Consider the following 22,290-nt stretch of genomic DNA (forward strand, 5'->3'; position numbering starts at 1 on the left):
GAACACTTACAAATCAAAGAAGTTACTGAGAATTCTTCTGTGTAGCATTAGATGAAGAAATTCCTCTTCCAAAGAAATACTCAAAGAAGCAGAAATATCCATTTGCAGACTTTACAAACAGAGTGTTTCCAAACTGCTCTATGAAAAGAGAGGTTAAACTCTGTGAGTGGAACGCACACATCACAAAGTGGTTTCTGAGAATGATTCCCTCTAGTTTTTATATGAAGATATTTCCTTTTCTACCGCTGGCCCGAAATCGCTTGAAATTTCCACTAGCAAATTCCAATAAAAGAGGGTTTCTAATCCGCTCTGTCTAAAGGAAGGTTCAACTCTGTGAGTTGAACACAAGCAACCCAAAGAAGTTACTGAGAATTCTTCTGTCTAGCATTAGATGAAGAAATCCCGCTTCCTACGAAATCCTCAAAGAGGTCCAAATATCCACTTGCAGACGTTACAAACAGAGTGTTTCCAAACTGCTCTATGAAAAGAAAGGTTAAACTCTGTGAGTGTAATGCACACATCACAACGTAGTTTCTGAGAATGATTCCCTCTAGTTTTTATACGAGGATATTTCCTTTTCTACGGTTGGCCACATAGCGCTTGAAATCTCCACTTGCAAATTCCACAAAAAGAGGTTTTCAAATGTCCTCTGTCTAAAGGAAGGTTCAACTCTCTTAGTTGAACACATGCAAATTGTAGAAGTTACTGAGAATTCTTCTGTGTAGCATTAGATGAAGAAATCCCGTTTCCAACGAAATCCTCAAAGAGGTCCCAATATCCACTTGCAGACTTTACAAACAGAGTGTTTCCAAACTGCTCTATGCAAAGAAAGGTTAAACTCTGTGAGTGGAACGCACACATCCAAACGTCGTTACTGAGAATGATTCCCTCCATATTTTATGTGAAGTTATTTCCTTTTCTACCGCTGGCCCGAAATCTCTTAAAATGTACACTTGCAAATTCCACAAAAAGAGGTTTTAAAATGTGCTCTGTCTAAAGAAGGGTTCAACTCTGTTAGATGAACACATACAAATCAAAGAAGTTACTGAGAATTCTTCTGTGTAGCATTAGATGAAGAAATCCCTCTTCCAACGAAATCCTCAAAGAAGCACAAATATCCATTTGCAGACTTTACAAACAGAGTGTTTCCAAACTGCTCTATGAAAAGAGAGGTTAAACTCTGTGAGTGGAACGCACACATCACAAAGTGGTTTCTGAGAATGATTCCCTCTAGTTTTTATATGAAGATATTTCCTTTTCTACCGTTGGCCCGAAATCGCTTGAAATTTCCACTAGCAAATTCCACAAAAAGAGGTTTTCAAATGTGCTCTGTCCAAACGAAGGTTCAACTCTGTGAGTTGAACACACGCAACCCAAAGAAGTTACTGAGAATTCTTCTGTCTAGCATCAGATGAAGAAATCCCGCTTCCAATGAAATCCTGAAGGAGGTCCAAATATCCACTTGCAGACTTTACAAACAGAGTGTTTCCAAACTGCTGTATGAAAAGAAAGGTTAAACTCTTTGAGTGGAACTCACACATCACAAAGTGGTTTCTGAGAATGATTCTCTCTAGTTTTTATACGAGGATATTTCCTTTTCTACGGTTGGCCCCAAATCGCTTGAAATCTCCACTTGCAGATTCCACAAAAAGAGGTTTTCAAATGTGCTCTGTCTAAAGGAAGGTTCAACTCTGTTAGATGAACACATGCAAATCAAAGAAGTTACTGATAATTCTTCTGTGTAGCATTAGATGAAGAAATCCCTCTTCCAACGAATTCCTCAAAGAAGAACAAATATCCACTTGCAGACTTTACAAACAGAGTGTTTCCAAACTGCTCTATGAAAAGAGAGGTTGAACTCTGCGAGTGGAACGCACACATCACAAAGTGGTTTCTGAGAATGATTCCCTCTAGTTTTTATATGAAGATATTTCCTTTTCTACCGTTGGCCCGAAATCGCTTGAAATTTCCACTTGCAAATTCCAATAAAAGAGGGTTTCTAATCTGCTCTGTCTAAAGGAAGGTTCAATTCTGTGAGTTGAACACAAGCAACCCAAAGAAGTTACTGAGAATTCTTCTGTCTAGCATTAGATGAAGAAATCCCGCTTCCAACGAAATCCTCAAGGAGGTCCAAATATCCACTTGCAGACTTTACAAACAGAGTGTTTCCAAACTGCTTTATGAAAAGAAATGTTAAACTCCTTGAGTGGAACTCACACATCACAAAGTGGTTTCTGAGAATGATTCTCTCTAGTTTTTATACCAGTATATTTCCTTTTCTACGGTTGGCCCCAAATCGCTTGAAATCTACACTTGCAAATTCCACAAAAAGAGGTTTTCAAATGTGCTCTGTCTAATCGAAAGTTCAACTCTGTTAGTTGAACACATGCAAATCGTAGAAGTTACTGAGAATTCTTCTGTGTAGCATTAGATGAAGAAATCCCTCTTCCAACGAAATCCTCAAAGAAGCACAAATATCCACTTGCAGACTTTACAAACAGAGTGTTTCCAAACTGCTCTATGAAAAGAGAGGTTAAACTCTGTGAGTGGAACGCACACATCACAAAGTGGTTTCTGAGAATGATTCCCTCTAGTTTTTATAGGAAGATATTTCCTTTTCTACCGCTGGCCCGAAATCGCTTGAAATTTCCACTAGCAAATTCCAATAAAAGAGGGTTTCTAATCTTTTCTGTCTAAAGGAAGGTTCAACTCTGTGAGTTGAACACAAGCAACCCAAAGAAGTTACTGAGAATTCTTCTGTCTAGCATTAGGTGAAGAAATCCCGCTTCCAACGAAATCCTCAAGGAGGTCCAAATATCCACTTGCAGACTTTACAAACAGAGTGTTTCCAAACTGCTCTATGCAAAGAAAGGCTAAACTCTGTGAGTGTAACGCACACATCACAAATTGGTTTCTGAGAATGATTCCCTCTAGTTTTTATATGAAGATATTTCTTGTTCTACCGTTGGCCCGAAATCGCTTGAAATCTCCACTTGCAAATTCCACAAAAAGAGGTTTTCAAATGTGCTCTGTCTAAACGAAGTTTCAACTCTGTGAGTTGAACACACGCAACCCAAAGAAGTTACTGAGAATTCTTCTGTCTAGCATCAGATGAAGAAATCCCGCTTCCAACGAAATCCTCAAGGAGGTCCAAATATCCACTTGCAGACTTTACAAACAGAGTGTTTCCAAACCGCTCTATGAAAAGAAAGGTTAAACTCTTTGAGTGGAACTCACACATCACAAAGTGGTTTCTGAGAATGATTCTCTCCAGTTTTTATACGAGGATATTTCCTTTTCTACGGTTGGCCCCAAATCGCTTGAAATCTACACTTGCAAATTCCACAAAAAGAGGTTTTCAAATGTGCTCTGTCTAATCGAAGGTTCAACTCTGTTAGTTGAACACATGCAAATCGTAGAAGTTACTGAGAATTCTTCTGTGTAGCATTAGATGAAGAAATCCCGCTTCCAACGAAATCCTCAAGGAGGTCCAAATATCCACTTGCAGACTTTACAAACAGAGTGTTTCCAAACCGCTCTATGAAAAGAGAGGTTAAACTCTGTGAGTGGAACGCACACATCACAAAGTGGTTTCTGAGAATGATTCCCTCTAGTTTTTATATGAAGATATTTCCTTTTCTACCGTTGGCCCGAAATCGCTTGAAATTTCCACTTGCAAATTCCAATAAAAGAGGGTTTCTAATCTGCTCTGTCTAAAGGAAGGTTCAATTCTGTGAGTTGAACACAAGCAACCCAAAGAAGTTACTGAGAATTCTTCTGTCTAGCATTAGATGAAGAAATCCCGCTTCCAACGAAATCCTCAAGGAGGTCCAAATATCCACTTGCAGACTTTACAAACAGAGTGTTTCCAAACTGCTTTATGAAAAGAAAGGTTAAACCCCTTGAGTGGAACTCACACATCACAAAGTGGTTTCTGAGAATGATTCTCTCTAGTTTTTATACGAGGATATTTCCTTTTCTACGGTTGGCCCCAAATCGCTTGAAATCTACACTTGCAAATTCCACAAAAAGAGGTTTTCAAATATGCTCTGTCTAATCGAAGGTTCAACTCTGTTAGTTGAACACATGCAAATCGTAGAAGTTACTGAGAATTCTTCTGTGTAGCATTAGATGAAGAAATCCCGCTTCCAACGAAATCCTCAAGGAGGTCCAAATATCCACTTGCAGACTTTACAAACAGAGTGTTTCCAAACCGCTCTATGAAAAGAAAGGTTAAACTCTTTGAGTGGAACTCACACATCACAACGTAGTTTCTGAGAATGATTCCCTCTAGTTTATATATGAAGATATTTCCTTTTCTACGGTTGGCCACATAGCGCTTGAAATCTCCACTTGCAAATTCCACAAAAAGAGGTTTTCAAATGTGCTCTGTCTAAAGGAAGGTTCAGCTCTGTGAGTTGAACACATGCAAATCGTAGAAGTTACTGAGAATTCTTCTGTGTATCATCAGATGAAGAAATCACGCTTCCAACGAAATCCTCAAAGAGGTCCCAATATCCACTTGCAGACTTTACAAACAGAGTGTTTCCAAACTGCTCTATGAAAAGAAAGGTTAAACTCTGTGAGTGGAACGCACACATCCCAACGTCGTTTCTGAGAATGATTCCCTCTAGATTTTATGTGAAGTTATTTCCTTTTCTACAGTTGGCCCGAAATCGCTTGAAATGTACACTTGCAAATTCCACAAAAAGAGGTTTCCAAATGTGCTCTGTCTAAAGAAAGGATCAACACTGTTAGATGAACACATACAAATCAAAGAAGTTACTGAGAATTCTTCTGTGTAGCATTAGATGAAGAAATCCCTCTTCCAACGAAATCCTCAAAGAAGCACAAATATCCATTTGCAGTCTTTACAAACAGAGTGTTTCCAAACTGCTCTATGAAAACAGAGGTTAAACTCTGTGAGTGGAACGCACACATCACAAAGTGGTTTCTGAGAATGATTCCCTCTAGTTTTTATATGAAGATATTTCCTTTTCTACCGTTGGCCCGAAATCGCTTGAAATTTCCACTAGCAAATTCCAATAAAAGAGGGTTTCAAATCTGCTCTGTCTAATGGAAGGTTCAACTCTGTGAGTTGAACACAAGCAACCCAAAGAAGTTACTGAGAATTCTTCGGTCTAGCATTAGATGAGGAAATCCCGCTTCCAACGAAATCCTCAAGGAGGTCCAAATATCCACTTGCAGACTTTACAAACAGAGTGTTTCCAAACTGCTCTATGAAAAGAAAGGTTAAACTCTCTGAGTGGAACTCACACATCACAAAGTGGTTTCTGAGAATGATTCTCTCTAGTTTTAATATGAAGATATTTCTTGTTCTACCGTTGGCCCGAAATCGCTTGAAATCTCCACTTGCAAATTCCACAAAAAGAGGTTTTCAAATGTGCTCTGTCTAAAGAAAGGTTCAACTCTGTGAGTTGAACACACGCAACCCAAAGAACTTACTGAGAATTCTTCTGTCTAGCATCAGATGAAGAAATCCCGCTTCCAACGAAATCCTGAAGGAGGTCCAAACATCCACTTGCAGACTTTACAAACAGAGTGTTTCCAAACTGCTCTATGGAAAGAAAGTTTAAACTCTTTGAGTGGAACTCACACATCACAAAGTGGTTTCTGAGAAAGATTCTCTCTAGTTTTTATACGAGGATATTTCCCTTTCTACGGTTTGCCCCAAATCGCTTGAAATCTCCACTTGCAGATTCCACAAAAAGAGGTTTTCAAATGTGCTCTGTCTAAAGGAAGGTTCAACTCTCTTAGTTGAACACATGCAAATCGTAGAAGTTACTGAGAATTCTTCTGTGTAGCATTAGATGAAGAAATCCCGCTTCCAACGAAATCCTCAAGGAGGTCCAAATATCCACTTGCAGACTTTACAAACAGAGTGTTTCCAAACTGCTCTATGAAAAGAAAGGTTAAACTCCTTGAGTGGAACTCACACATCACAAAGTGGTTTCTGAGAATGATTCTCTCTAGTTTTTATACGAGGATATTTCCTTTCCTACGGTTGGCCCCAAATCGCTTGAAATCTCCTCTTGCAAATTCCACAAAAAGAGGTTTTCAAATGTGCTCTGTCTAAAGGAAGGTTGAACTCTCTTTGTTGAACACATGCAAATCGTAGAAGTTACTGAGAATTCTTCTGTGTAGCATTACATGAAGAAATCCCGCTTCCAACGAAATCCTCAAAGAGGTCCAAATATCCACTTGCAGACTTTACAAACAGAGTGTTTCCAAACTGCTCTATGAAAAGAACGGTTAAACTCTGTGACTGGAACGCACACATCACAATGGCGTTTCTGAGAATGATTCCCTCTAGATTTTATGTGAAGTGATTTCCTTTTCTACCGCTGGCCCGAAATCGCTTGAAATGTACACTTGCAAATTCCACAAAAAGAGGTTTTCAAATGTGCTCTGTGTAAAGAAAGGTTCAACTCTGTTAGATGAACACATACAAATCAAAGGAGTTACTGAGAATTCTTCTCTGTAGCATTAGATGAAGAAATCCCTCTTCCAAAGAAATCCTCAAAGAAGCACAAATATCCATTTGCAGACTTTAAAAACAGAGTTTTTCCAAACTGCTCTATGAAAAGAAAGGTTAAACTCTTTGAGTGGCACGCACACATCACAAAGTGGTTTCTGAGAATGATTCTCTCTAGTTTTTATACGAGGATATTTCCTTTTCTACTGTTGGCCCCAAATCACTTGAAATCTCCCCTTGCAGATTCCACAAAAAGAGGTTTTCAAATGTGCTCTGTCTAAAGGAAGGTTCAACTCTCTTAGTTGAACACATGCAAATCGTAGAAGTTACTGAGAATTCTTCTGTCTAGCATTAGATGAAGAAATCCCGCTTCCAACGAAATCCTCAAGGAGGTCCAAACATCCACTTGCAGACTTTACAAACAGAGTGTTTCCAAACTGCTGTATGAAAAGAAAGGTTAAACTCTTTGAGTGGAACTCACACATCACAAAGTGGTTTCTGAGAATGATTCTCTCTAGTTTTTATACGAGGATATTTCCTTTTCTACGGTTGGCTGCAAAGCGCTTGAAATCTCCACTTGCAAATTCCACAAAAAGGGGTTTTCAAATGTGCTCTATCTAAACGAAGGTTCAACTCTGTTAGTTCAACACATGCAAATCGTAGAAGTTACTGAGAATTCTTCTGTGTAGCATTAGATGAAGAAATCCCTCTTCCAACGAAATCCTCAAGGAGGTCCAAATATCCACTTGCAGACTTTACAAACAGAGTGTTTCCAAACTGCTCTATGCAAAGAAAGGTTAAACTCTGTGAGTGTAACGCACACATCACAAAGTGGTTTCTGAGAATGATTCCCTCTGGTTTTTATATGAAGATATTTCTTGTTCTACCATTGGCCCAAAATCGCTTGAAATCTCCACTTGCAAATTCCACAAAAACAGGTTTTCAAATGTGCTCTGTCTAAAGGAAGGTTCAACTCTCTTAGATGAACACATACAAATCAAAGAAGTTACTGAGAATTCTTCTGTGTAGCATTAGATGAAGAAATCCCTCTTCCAACGAAATCCTCAAAGAAGCACAAATATCCACTTGCAGACTTTACAAACAGTGTTTCCAAACTGCTCTATGAAAAGAGAGGTTAAACTCTGTGAGTGGAACGCACACATCACAAAGTGGTTTCTGAGAATGATTCCCTCTAGTTTTTATAGGAAGATATTTCCTTTTCTACCGCTGGCCCGAAATCGCTTGAAATTTCCACTAGCAAATTCCAATAAAAGAGGGTTTCTAATCTGTTCTGTCTAAAGGAAGGTTCAACTCTGTGAGTTGAACACAAGCAACCCAAAGAAGTTACTGAGAATTCTTCTGTCTAGCATTAGATGAAGAAATCCCGCTTCCAACGAAATCCTCAAGGAGGTCCAAATATCCACTTGCAGACTTTACAAACAGAGTGTTTCCAAACTGCTCTATGCAAAGAAAGGCTAAACTCTGTGAGTGTAACGCACACATCACAAAGTGGTTTCTGAGAATGATTCCCTCTAGTTTTTATATGAAGATATTTCTTGTTCTACCGTTGGCCCGAAATCGCTTGAAATCTCCACTTGCAAATTCCACAAAAAGAGGTTTTCAAAAGAGCTCTGTCTAAACGAAGGTTCAACTCTGTGAGTTGAACACACGCAACCCAAAGAAGTTACTGAGAATTCTTCTGTCTAGTATCAGATGAAGAAATCCCGCTTCCAACGAAATCCTCAAGGAGGTCCAAATATCCACTTGCAGACTTTACAAACAGAGTGTTTCAAAACTGCTCTATGAAAAGAAAGGTTCAACTCTGTGAGTGGAACGCACACATCACAAAGTGGTTTCTGAGAATGATTCCCTCTAGTTTTTATATGAAGATATTTCTTGTTCTACCGTTGGCCCGAAATCGCTTGAAATCTCCACTTGCAAATTCCACAAAAAGAGGTTTTCAAATGTGCTCTGTCTAAACGAAGGTTCAACTCTGTTAGTTGAACACATGCAAATCGTAGAAGTTACTGAGAATTCTTCTGTCTAGCATTAGATGAAGAAATCCCGCTTCCAAAGAAATCCTCAAGGAGGTCCAAATATCCACTTGCAGACTTTACAAACAGAGTGTTTCCAAACTGCTCTATGAAAAGAAAGGTTAAACTCTTTGAGTGGAACGCACACATCACAAAGTGGTTTCTGAGAATGATTCTCTCTAGTTTTTATACGAGGATATTTCCTTTTCTACGGTTGGCCCCAAATCACTTGAAATCTCCCCTTGCAGATTCCACAAAAAGAGGATTTCAAATGTGCTCTGTCTAAAGGAAGGTTCAACTCTCTTAGTTGAACACATGCAAATCGTAGAAGTTACTGAGAATTCTTCTGTGTAGCATTAGATGAAGAAATCCCGCTTCCAACGAAATCCTCAAGGAGGTCCAAATATCCACTTGCAGACTTTACAAACAGAGTGTTTCCAAACCGCTCTATGAAAAGAAAGGTTAAACTCTTTGAGTGGAACTCACACATCACAACGTAGTTTCTGAGAATGATTCCCTCTAGTTTATATATGAAGATATTTCCTTTTCTACGGTTGGCCACATAGCGCTTGAAATCTCCACTTGCAAATTCCACAAAAAGAGGTTTTCAAATGTGCTCTGTCTAAAGGAAGGTTCAGCTCTGTGAGTTGAACACATGCAAATCGTAGAAGTTACTGAGAATTCTTCTGTGTATCATCAGATGAAGAAATCACGCTTCCAACGAAATCCTCAAAGAGGTCCCAATATCCACTTGCAGACTTTACAAACAGAGTGTTTCCAAACTGCTCTATGAAAAGAAAGGTTAAACTCTGTGAGTGGAACGCACACATCCCAACGTCGTTTCTGAGAATGATTCCCTCTAGATTTTATGTGAAGTTATTTCCTTTTCTACAGTTGGCCCGAAATCGCTTGAAATGTACACTTGCAAATTCCACAAAAAGAGGTTTCCAAATGTGCTCTGTCTAAAGAAAGGATCAACACTGTTAGATGAACACATACAAATCAAAGAAGTTACTGAGAATTCTTCTGTGTAGCATTAGATGAAGAAATCCCTCTTCCAACGAAATCCTCAAAGAAGCACAAATATCCATTTGCAGTCTTTACAAACAGAGTGTTTCCAAACTGCTCTATGAAAACAGAGGTTAAACTCTGTGAGTGGAACGCACACATCACAAAGTGGTTTCTGAGAATGATTCCCTCTAGTTTTTATATGAAGATATTTCCTTTTCTACCGTTGGCCCGAAATCGCTTGAAATTTCCACTAGCAAATTCCAATAAAAGAGGGTTTCAAATCTGCTCTGTCTAATGGAAGGTTCAACTCTGTGAGTTGAACACAAGCAACCCAAAGAAGTTACTGAGAATTCTTCGGTCTAGCATTAGATGAGGAAATCCCGCTTCCAACGAAATCCTCAAGGAGGTCCAAATATCCACTTGCAGACTTTACAAACAGAGTGTTTCCAAACTGCTCTATGAAAAGAAAGGTTAAACTCTCTGAGTGGAACTCACACATCACAAAGTGGTTTCTGAGAATGATTCTCTCTAGTTTTAATATGAAGATATTTCTTGTTCTACCGTTGGCCCGAAATCGCTTGAAATCTCCACTTGCAAATTCCACAAAAAGAGGTTTTCAAATGTGCTCTGTCTAAAGAAAGGTTCAACTCTGTGAGTTGAACACACGCAACCCAAAGAACTTACTGAGAATTCTTCTGTCTAGCATCAGATGAAGAAATCCCGCTTCCAACGAAATCCTGAAGGAGGTCCAAACATCCACTTGCAGACTTTACAAACAGAGTGTTTCCAAACTGCTCTATGGAAAGAAAGTTTAAACTCTTTGAGTGGAACTCACACATCACAAAGTGGTTTCTGAGAAAGATTCTCTCTAGTTTTTATACGAGGATATTTCCCTTTCTACGGTTTGCCCCAAATCGCTTGAAATCTCCACTTGCAGATTCCACAAAAAGAGGTTTTCAAATGTGCTCTGTCTAAAGGAAGGTTCAACTCTCTTAGTTGAACACATGCAAATCGTAGAAGTTACTGAGAATTCTTCTGTGTAGCATTAGATGAAGAAATCCCGCTTCCAACGAAATCCTCAAGGAGGTCCAAATATCCACTTGCAGACTTTACAAACAGAGTGTTTCCAAACTGCTCTATGAAAAGAAAGGTTAAACTCCTTGAGTGGAACTCACACATCACAAAGTGGTTTCTGAGAATGATTCTCTCTAGTTTTTATACGAGGATATTTCCTTTCCTACGGTTGGCCCCAAATCGCTTGAAATCTCCTCTTGCAAATTCCACAAAAAGAGGTTTTCAAATGTGCTCTGTCTAAAGGAAGGTTGAACTCTCTTTGTTGAACACATGCAAATCGTAGAAGTTACTGAGAATTCTTCTGTGTAGCATTACATGAAGAAATCCCGCTTCCAACGAAATCCTCAAAGAGGTCCAAATATCCACTTGCAGACTTTACAAACAGAGTGTTTCCAAACTGCTCTATGAAAAGAACGGTTAAACTCTGTGACTGGAACGCACACATCACAATGGCGTTTCTGAGAATGATTCCCTCTAGATTTTATGTGAAGTGATTTCCTTTTCTACCGCTGGCCCGAAATCGCTTGAAATGTACACTTGCAAATTCCACAAAAAGAGGTTTTCAAATGTGCTCTGTGTAAAGAAAGGTTCAACTCTGTTAGATGAACACATACAAATCAAAGGAGTTACTGAGAATTCTTCTCTGTAGCATTAGATGAAGAAATCCCTCTTCCAAAGAAATCCTCAAAGAAGCACAAATATCCATTTGCAGACTTTAAAAACAGAGTTTTTCCAAACTGCTCTATGAAAAGAAAGGTTAAACTCTTTGAGTGGCACGCACACATCACAAAGTGGTTTCTGAGAATGATTCTCTCTAGTTTTTATACGAGGATATTTCCTTTTCTACTGTTGGCCCCAAATCACTTGAAATCTCCCCTTGCAGATTCCACAAAAAGAGGTTTTCAAATGTGCTCTGTCTAAAGGAAGGTTCAACTCTCTTAGTTGAACACATGCAAATCGTAGAAGTTACTGAGAATTCTTCTGTCTAGCATTAGATGAAGAAATCCCGCTTCCAACGAAATCCTCAAGGAGGTCCAAACATCCACTTGCAGACTTTACAAACAGAGTGTTTCCAAACTGCTGTATGAAAAGAAAGGTTAAACTCTTTGAGTGGAACTCACACATCACAAAGTGGTTTCTGAGAATGATTCTCTCTAGTTTTTATACGAGGATATTTCCTTTTCTACGGTTGGCTGCAAAGCGCTTGAAATCTCCACTTGCAAATTCCACAAAAAGGGGTTTTCAAATGTGCTCTATCTAAACGAAGGTTCAACTCTGTTAGTTCAACACATGCAAATCGTAGAAGTTACTGAGAATTCTTCTGTGTAGCATTAGATGAAGAAATCCCTCTTCCAACGAAATCCTCAAGGAGGTCCAAATATCCACTTGCAGACTTTACAAACAGAGTGTTTCCAAACTGCTCTATGCAAAGAAAGGTTAAACTCTGTGAGTGTAACGCACACATCACAAAGTGGTTTCTGAGAATGATTCCCTCTGGTTTTTATATGAAGATATTTCTTGTTCTACCATTGGCCCAAAATCGCTTGAAATCTCCACTTGCAAATTCCACAAAAACAGGTTTTCAAATGTGCTCTGTCTAAAGGAAGGTTCAACTCTCTTAGATGAACACATACAAATCAAAGAAGTTACTGAGAATTCTTCTGTGTAGCATTAGATGAAGAAATCCCTCTTCCAACGAAATCCTCAAAGAAGCACAAATATCCACTTGCAGACTTTACAAACAGAGTGTTTCCAAACTGCTCTATGAAAAGAGAGGTTAAACTCTGTGAGTGGAACGCACACATCACAAAGTGGTTTCTGAGAATGATTCCCTCTAGTTTTTATAGGAAGATATTTCCTTTTCTACCGCTGGCCCGAAATCGCTTGAAATTTCCACTAGCAAATTCCAATAAAAGAGGGTTTCTAATCTGTTCTGTCTAAAGGAAGGTTCAACTCTGTGAGTTGAACACAAGCAACCCAAAGAAGTTACTGAGAATTCTTCTGTCTAGCATTAGATGAAGAAATCCCGCTTCCAACGAAATCCTCAAGGAGGTCCAAATATCCACTTGCAGACTTTACAAACAGAGTGTTTCCAAACTGCTCTATGCAAAGAAAGGCTAAACTCTGTGAGTGTAACGCACACATCACAAAGTGGTTTCTGAGAATGATTCCCTCTAGTTTTTATATGAAGATATTTCTTGTTCTACCGTTGGCCCGAAATCGCTTGAAATCTCCACTTGCAAATTCCACAAAAAGAGGTTTTCAAAAGTGCTCTGTCTAAACGAAGGTTCAACTCTGTGAGTTGAACACACGCAACCCAAAGAAGTTACTGAGAACTCTTCTGTCTAGTATCAGATGAAGAAATCCCGCTTCCAACGAAATCCTCAAGGAGGTCCAAATATCCACTTGCAGACTTTACAAACAGAGTGTTTCAAAACTGCTCTATGAAAAGAAAGGTTCAACTCTGTGAGTGGAACGCACACATCACAAAGTGGTTTCTGAGAATGATTCCCTCTAGTTTTTATATGAAGATATTTCTTGTTCTACCGTTGGCCCGAAATCGCTTGAAATCTCCACTTGCAAATTCCACAAAAAGAGGTTTTCAAATGTGCTCTGTCTAAACGAAGGTTCAACTCTGTTAGTTGAACACATGCAAATCGTAGAAGTTACTGAGAATTCTTCTGTCTAGCATTAGATGAAGAAATCCCGCTTCCAAAGAAATCCTCAAGGAGGTCCAAATATCCACTTGCAGACTTTACAAACAGAGTGTTTCCAAACTGCTCTATGAAAAGAAAGGTTAAACTCTTTGAGTGGAACGCACACATCACAAAGTGGTTTCTGAGAATGATTCTCTCTAGTTTTTATACGAGGATATTTCCTTTTCTACGGTTGGCCCCAAATCACTTGAAATCTCCCCTTGCAGATTCCACAAAAAGAGGATTTCAAATGTGCTCTGTCTAAAGGAAGGTTCAACTCTCTTAGTTGAACACATGCAAATCGTAGAAGTTACTAAGAATTCTTCTGTCTAGCATTAGATGAAGAAATCCCGCTTCCAACGAAATCCTCAAGGAGGTCCAGACATCCACTTGCAGACTTTACAAACAGAGTGTTTCCAAACTGCTGTATGAAAAGAAAGGTTAAACTCTTTGAGTGGAACTCACACATCACAAAGTGGTTTCTGAGAATGATTCTCTCTAGTTTTTATACGAGGATATTTCCTTTTCTACGGTTGGCTGCAAAGCGCTTGAAATCTCCACTTGCAAATTCCACAAAAAGGGGTTTTCAAATGTGCTCTATCTAAACGAAGGTTCAACTCTGTTAGTTCAACACATGCAAATCGTAGAAGTTACTGAGAATTCTTCTGTGTAGCATTAGATGAAGAAATCCCTCTTCCAACGAAATCCTCAAGGAGGTCCAAATATCCACTTGCAGACTTTACAAACAGAGTGTTTCCAAACTGCTCTATGCAAAGAAAGGTTAAACTCTGTGAGTGTAACGCACACATCACAAAGTGGTTTCTGAGAATGATTCCCTCTGGTTTTTATATGAAGATATTTCTTGTTCTACCATTGGCCCAAAATCGCTTGAAATCTCCACTTGCAAATTCCACAAAAACAGGTTTTCAAATGTGCTCTGTCTAAAGGAAAGTTCAACTCTCTTAGATGAACACATACAAATCAAAGAAGTTACTGAGAATTCTTCTGTGTAGCATTAGATGAAGAAATCCCTCTTCCAACGAAATCCTCAAAGAAGCACAAATATCCACTTGCAGACTTTACAAACAGTGTTTCCAAACTGCTCTATGAAAAGAGAGGTTAAACTCTGTGAGTGGAACGCACACATCACAAAGTGGTTTCTGAGAATGATTCCCTCTAGTTTTTATAGGAAGATATTTCCTTTTCTACCGCTGGCCCGAAATCGCTTGAAATTTCCACTAGCAAATTCCAATAAAAGAGGGTTTCTAATCTGTTCTGTCTAAAGGAAGGTTCAACTCTGTGAGTTGAACACAAGCAACCCAAAGAAGTTACTGAGAATTCTTCTGTCTAGCATTAGATGAAGAAATCCCGCTTCCAACGAAATCCTCAAGGAGGTCCAAATATCCACTTGCAGACTTTACAAACAGAGTGTTTCCAAACTGCTCTATGCAAAGAAAGGCTAAACTCTGTGAGTGTAACGCACACATCACAAAGTGGTTTCTGAGAATGATTCCCTCTAGTTTTTATATGAAGATATTTCTTGTTCTACCGTTGGCCCGAAATCGCTTGAAATCTCCACTTGCAAATTCCACAAAAAGAGGTTTTCAAAAGTGCTCTGTCTAAACGAAGGTTCAACTCTGTGAGTTGAACACACGCAACCCAAAGAAGTTACTGAGAACTCTTCTGTCTAGTATCAGATGAAGAAATCCCGCTTCCAACGAAATCCTCAAGGAGGTCCAAATATCCACTTGCAGACTTTACAAACAGAGTGTTTCAAAACTGCTCTATGAAAAGAAAGGTTCAACTCTGTGAGTGGAACGCACACATCACAAAGTGGTTTCTGAGAATGATTCCCTCTAGTTTTTATATGAAGATATTTCTTGTTCTACCGTTGGCCCGAAATCGCTTGAAATCTCCACTTGCAAATTCCACAAAAAGAGGTTTTCAAATGTGCTCTGTCTAAACGAAGGTTCAACTCTGTTAGTTGAACACATGCAAATCGTAGAAGTTACTGAGAATTCTTCTGTCTAGCATTAGATGAAGAAATCCCGCTTCCAAAGAAATCCTCAAGGAGGTCCAAATATCCACTTGCAGACTTTACAAACAGAGTGTTTCCAAACTGCTCTATGAAAAGAAAGGTTAAACTCTTTGAGTGGAACGCACACATCACAAAGTGGTTTCTGAGAATGATTCTCTCTAGTTTTTATACGAGGATATTTCCTTTTCTACGGTTGGCCCCAAATCACTTGAAATCTCCCCTTGCAGATTCCACAAAAAGAGGATTTCAAATGTGCTCTGTCTAAAGGAAGGTTCAACTCTCTTAGTTGAACACATGCAAATCGTAGAAGTTACTAAGAATTCTTCTGTCTAGCATTAGATGAAGAAATCCCGCTTCCAACGAAATCCTCAAGGAGGTCCAGACATCCACTTGCAGACTTTACAAACAGAGTGTTTCCAAACTGCTGTATGAAAAGAAAGGTTAAACTCTTTGAGTGGAACTCACACATCACAAAGTGGTTTCTGAGAATGATTCTCTGTAGTTTTTATACGAGGATATTTCCTTTTCTACGGTTGGCTGCAAAGCGCTTGAAATCTCCACTTGCAAATTCCACAAAAAGGGGTTTTCAAATGTGCTCTATCTAAACGAAGGTTCAACTCTGTTAGTTCAACACATGCAAATCGTAGAAGTTACTGAGAATTCTTCTGTGTAGCATTAGATGAAGAAATCCCTCTTCCAACGAAATCCTCAAGGAGGTCCAAATATCCACTTGCAGACTTTACAAACAGAGTGTTTCCAAACTGCTCTATGCAAAGAAAGGTTAAACTCTGTGAGTGTAACGCACACATCACAAAGTGGTTTCTGAGAATGATTCCCTCTGGTTTTTATATGAAGATATTTCTTGTTCTACCATTGGCCCAAAATCGCTTGAAATCTCCACTTGCAAATTCCACAAAAACAGGTTTTCAAATGTGCTCTGTCTAAAGGAAAGTTCAACTCTCTTAGATGAACACATACAAATCAAAGAAGTTACTGAGAATTCTTCTGTGTAGCATTAGATGAAGAAATCCCTCTTCCAACGAAATCCTCAAAGAAGCACAAATATCCACTTGCAGACTTTACAAACAGTGTTTCCAAACTGCTCTATGAAAAGAGAGGTTAAACTCTGTGAGTGGAACGCACACATCACAAAGTGGTTTCTGAGAATGATTCCCTCTAGTTTTTATAGGAAGATATTTCCTTTTCTACCGCTGGCCCGAAATCGCTTGAAATTTCCACTAGCAAATTCCAATAAAAGAGGGTTTCTAATCTGTTCTGTCTAAAGGAAGGTTCAACTCTGTGAGTTGAACACAAGCAACCCAAAGAAGTTACTGAGAATTCTTCTGTCTAGCATTAGATGAAGAAATCCCGCTTCCAACGAAATCCTCAAGGAGGTCCAAATATCCACTTGCAGACTTTACAAACAGAGTGTTTCCAAACTGCTCTATGCAAAGAAAGGCTAAACTCTGTGAGTGTAACGCACACATCACAAATTGGTTTCTGAGAATGATTCCCTCTAGTTTTTATATGAAGATATTTCTTGTTCTACCGTTGGCCCGAAATCGCTTGAAATCTCCACTTGCAAATTCCACAAAAAGAGGTTTTCAAAAGTGCTCTGTCTAAACGAAGGTTCAACTCTGTGAGTTGAACACATGCAACCCAAAGAAGTTACTGAGAATTCTTCTGTCTAGCATCAGATGAAGAAATCCCGCTTCCAACGAAATCCTCAAGGAGGTCCAAATATCCACTTGCAGACTTTACAAACAGAGTGTTTCAAAACTGCTCTATGAAAAGAAAGGTTCAACTCTGTGAGTGGAACGCACACATCACAAAGTGGTTTCTGAGAATGATTCCCTCTAGTTTTTATATGAAGATATTTCTTGTTCTACCGTTGGCCCGAAATCGCTTGAAATCTCCACTTGCAAATTCCACAAAAAGAGGTTTTCAAATGTGCTCTGTCTAAACGAAGGTTCAACTCTGTTAGTTGAACACATGCAAATCGTAGAAGTTACTGAGAATTCTTCTGTCTAGCATTAGATGAAGAAATCCCGCTTCCAAAGAAATCCTCAAGGAGGTCCAAATATCCACTTGCAGACTTTACAAACAGAGTGTTTCCAAACTGCTCTATGAAAAGAAAGGTTAAACTCTTTGAGTGGAACGCACACATCACAAAGTGGTTTCTGAGAATGATTCTCTCTAGTTTTTATACGAGGATATTTCCTTTTCTACGGTTGGCCCCAAATCACTTGAAATCTCCCCTTGCAGATTCCACAAAAAGAGGATTTCAAATGTGCTCTGTCTAAAGGAAGGTTCAACTCTCTTAGTTGAACACATGCAAATCGTAGAAGTTACTAAGAATTCTTCTGTCTAGCATTAGATGAAGAAATCCCGCTTCCAACGAAATCCTCAAGGAGGTCCAGACATCCACTTGCAGACTTTACAAACAGAGTGTTTCCAAACTGCTGTATGAAAAGAAAGGTTAAACTCTTTGAGTGGAACTCACACATCACAAAGTGGTTTCTGAGAATGATTCTCTCTAGTTTTTATACGAGGATATTTCCTTTTCTACGGTTGGCTGCAAAGCGCTTGAAATCTCCACTTGCAAATTCCACAAAAAGGGGTTTTCAAATGTGCTCTATCTAAACGAAGGTTCAACTCTGTTAGTTCAACACATGCAAATCGTAGAAGTTACTGAGAATTCTTCTGTGTAGCATTAGATGAAGAAATCCCTCTTCCAACGAAATCCTCAAGGAGGTCCAAATATCCACTTGCAGACTTTACAAACAGAGTGTTTCCAAACTGCTCTATGCAAAGAAAGGTTAAACTCTGTGAGTGTAACGCACACATCACAAAGTGGTTTCTGAGAATGATTCCCTCTGGTTTTTATATGAAGATATTTCTTGTTCTACCATTGGCCCAAAATCGCTTGAAATCTCCACTTGCAAATTCCACAAAAACAGGTTTTCAAATGTGCTCTGTCTAAAGGAAGGTTCAACTCTCTTAGATGAACACATACAAATCAAAGAAGTTACTGAGAATTCTTCTGTGTAGCATTAGATGAAGAAATCCCTCTTCCAACGAAATCCTCAAAGAAGCACAAATATCCACTTGCAGACTTTACAAACAGAGTGTTTCCAAACTGCTCTATGAAAAGAGAGGTTAAACTCTGTGAGTGGAACGCACACATCACAAAGTGGTTTCTGAGAATGATTCCCTCTAGTTTTTATAGGAAGATATTTCCTTTTCTACCGCTGGCCCGAAATCGCTTGAAATTTCCACTAGCAAATTCCAATAAAAGAGGGTTTCTAATCTGTTCTGTCTAAAGGAAGGTTCAACTCTGTGAGTTGAACACAAGCAACCCAAAGAAGTTACTGAGAATTCTTCTGTCTAGCATTAGATGAAGAAATCCCGCTTCCAACGAAATCCTCAAGGAGGTCCAAATATCCACTTGCAGACTTTACAAACAGAGTGTTTCCAAACTGCTCTATGCAAAGAAAGGCTAAACTCTGTGAGTGTAACGCACACATCACAAAGTGGTTTCTGAGAATGATTCCCTCTAGTTTTTATATGAAGATATTTCTTGTTCTACCGTTGGCCCGAAATCGCTTGAAATCTCCACTTGCAAATTCCACAAAAAGAGGTTTTCAAAAGTGCTCTGTCTAAACGAAGGTTCAACTCTGTGAGTTGAACACACGCAACCCAAAGAAGTTACTGAGAACTCTTCTGTCTAGTATCAGATGAAGAAATCCCGCTTCCAACGAAATCCTCAAGGAGGTCCAAATATCCACTTGCAGACTTTACAAACAGAGTGTTTCAAAACTGCTCTATGAAAAGAAAGGTTCAACTCTGTGAGTGGAACGCACACATCACAAAGTGGTTTCTGAGAATGATTCCCTCTAGTTTTTATATGAAGATATTTCTTGTTCTACCGTTGGCCCGAAATCGCTTGAAATCTCCACTTGCAAATTCCACAAAAAGAGGTTTTCAAATGTGCTCTGTCTAAACGAAGGTTCAACTCTGTTAGTTGAACACATGCAAATCGTAGAAGTTACTGAGAATTCTTCTGTCTAGCATTAGATGAAGAAATCCCGCTTCCAAAGAAATCCTCAAGGAGGTCCAAATATCCACTTGCAGACTTTACAAACAGAGTGTTTCCAAACTGCTCTATGAAAAGAAAGGTTAAACTCTTTGAGTGGAACGCACACATCACAAAGTGGTTTCTGAGAATGATTCTCTCTAGTTTTTATACGAGGATATTTCCTTTTCTACGGTTGGCCCCAAATCACTTGAAATCTCCCCTTGCAGATTCCACAAAAAGAGGATTTCAAATGTGCTCTGTCTAAAGGAAGGTTCAACTCTCTTAGTTGAACACATGCAAATCGTAGAAGTTACTAAGAATTCTTCTGTCTAGCATTAGATGAAGAAATCCCGCTTCCAACGAAATCCTCAAGGAGGTCCAGACATCCACTTGCAGACTTTACAAACAGAGTGTTTCCAAACTGCTGTATGAAAAGAAAGGTTAAACTCTTTGAGTGGAACTCACACATCACAAAGTGGTTTCTGAGAATGATTCTCTCTAGTTTTTATACGAGGATATTTCCTTTTCTACGGTTGGCTGCAAAGCGCTTGAAATCTCCACTTGCAAATTCCACAAAAAGGGGTTTTCAAATGTGCTCTATCTAAACGAAGGTTCAACTCTGTTAGTTCAACACATGCAAATCGTAGAAGTTACTGAGAATTCTTCTGTGTAGCATTAGATGAAGAAATCCCTCTTCCAACGAAATCCTCAAGGAGGTCCAAATATCCACTTGCAGACTTTACAAACAGAGTGTTTCCAAACTGCTCTATGCAAAGAAAGGTTAAACTCTGTGAGTGTAACGCACACATCACAAAGTGGTTTCTGAGAATGATTCCCTCTGGTTTTTATATGAAGATATTTCTTGTTCTACCATTGGCCCAAAATCGCTTGAAATCTCCACTTGCAAATTCCACAAAAACAGGTTTTCAAATGTGCTCTGTCTAAAGGAAAGTTCAACTCTCTTAGATGAACACATACAAATCAAAGAAGTTACTGAGAATTCTTCTGTGTAGCATTAGATGAAGAAATCCCTCTTCCAACGAAATCCTCAAAGAAGCACAAATATCCACTTGCAGACTTTACAAACAGTGTTTCCAAACTGCTCTATGAAAAGAGAGGTTAAACTCTGTGAGTGGAACGCACACATCACAAAGTGGTTTCTGAGAATGATTCCCTCTAGTTTTTATAGGAAGATATTTCCTTTTCTACCGCTGGCCCAAAATCGCTTGAAATTTCCACTAGCAAATTCCAATAAAAGAGGGTTTCTAATCTGTTCTGTCTAAAGGAAGGTTCAACTCTGTGAGTTGAACACAAGCAACCCAAAGAAGTTACTGAGAATTCTTCTGTCTAGCATTAGATGAAGAAATCCCGCTTCCAACGAAATCCTCAAGGAGGTCCAAATATCCACTTGCAGACTTTACAAACAGAGTGTTTCCAAACTGCTCTATGCAAAGAAAGGCTAAACTCTGTGAGTGTAACGCACACATCACAAAGTGGTTTCTGAGAATGATTCCCTCTAGTTTTTATATGAAGATATTTCTTGTTCTACCGTTGGCCCGAAATCGCTTGAAATCTCCACTTGCAAATTCCACAAAAAGAGGTTTTCAAAAGTGCTCTGTCTAAACGAAGGTTCAACTCTGTGAGTTGAACACACGCAACCCAAAGAAGTTACTGAGAACTCTTCTGTCTAGTATCAGATGAAGAAATCCCGCTTCCAACGAAATCCTCAAGGAGGTCCAAATATCCACTTGCAGACTTTACAAACAGAGTGTTTCAAAACTGCTCTATGAAAAGAAAGGTTCAACTCTGTGAGTGGAACGCACACATCACAAAGTGGTTTCTGAGAATGATTCCCTCTAGTTTTTATATGAAGATATTTCTTGTTCTACCGTTGGCCCGAAATCGCTTGAAATCTCCACTTGCAAATTCCACAAAAAGAGGTTTTCAAATGTGCTCTGTCTAAACGAAGGTTCAACTCTGTTAGTTGAACACATGCAAATCGTAGAAGTTACTGAGAATTCTTCTGTCTAGCATTAGATGAAGAAATCCCGCTTCCAAAGAAATCCTCAAGGAGGTCCAAATATCCACTTGCAGACTTTACAAACAGAGTGTTTCCAAACTGCTCTATGAAAAGAAAGGTTAAACTCTTTGAGTGGAACGCACACATCACAAAGTGGTTTCTGAGAATGATTCTCTCTAGTTTTTATACGAGGATATTTCCTTTTCTACGGTTGGCCCCAAATCACTTGAAATCTCCCCTTGCAGATTCCACAAAAAGAGGATTTCAAATGTGCTCTGTCTAAAGGAAGGTTCAACTCTCTTAGTTGAACACATGCAAATCGTAGAAGTTACTAAGAATTCTTCTGTCTAGCATTAGATGAAGAAATCCCGCTTCCAACGAAATCCTCAAGGAGGTCCAGACATCCACTTGCAGACTTTACAAACAGAGTGTTTCCAAACTGCTGTATGAAAAGAAAGGTTAAACTCTTTGAGTGGAACTCACACATCACAAAGTGGTTTCTGAGAATGATTCTCTGTAGTTTTTATACGAGGATATTTCCTTTTCTACGGTTGGCTGCAAAGCGCTTGAAATCTCCACTTGCAAATTCCACAAAAAGGGGTTTTCAAATGTGCTCTATCTAAACGAAGGTTCAACTCTGTTAGTTCAACACATGCAAATCGTAGAAGTTACTGAGAATTCTTCTGTGTAGCATTAGATGAAGAAATCCCTCTTCCAACGAAATCCTCAAGGAGGTCCAAATATCCACTTGCAGACTTTACAAACAGAGTGTTTCCAAACTGCTCTATGCAAAGAAAGGTTAAACTCTGTGAGTGTAACGCACACATCACAAAGTGGTTTCTGA

Source organism: Gorilla gorilla, chromosome 2 (assembly GCF_029281585.2).
Source record: "Gorilla gorilla gorilla isolate KB3781 chromosome 2, NHGRI_mGorGor1-v2.1_pri, whole genome shotgun sequence".
NCBI lineage: Eukaryota > Metazoa > Chordata > Mammalia > Primates > Hominidae > Gorilla > Gorilla gorilla.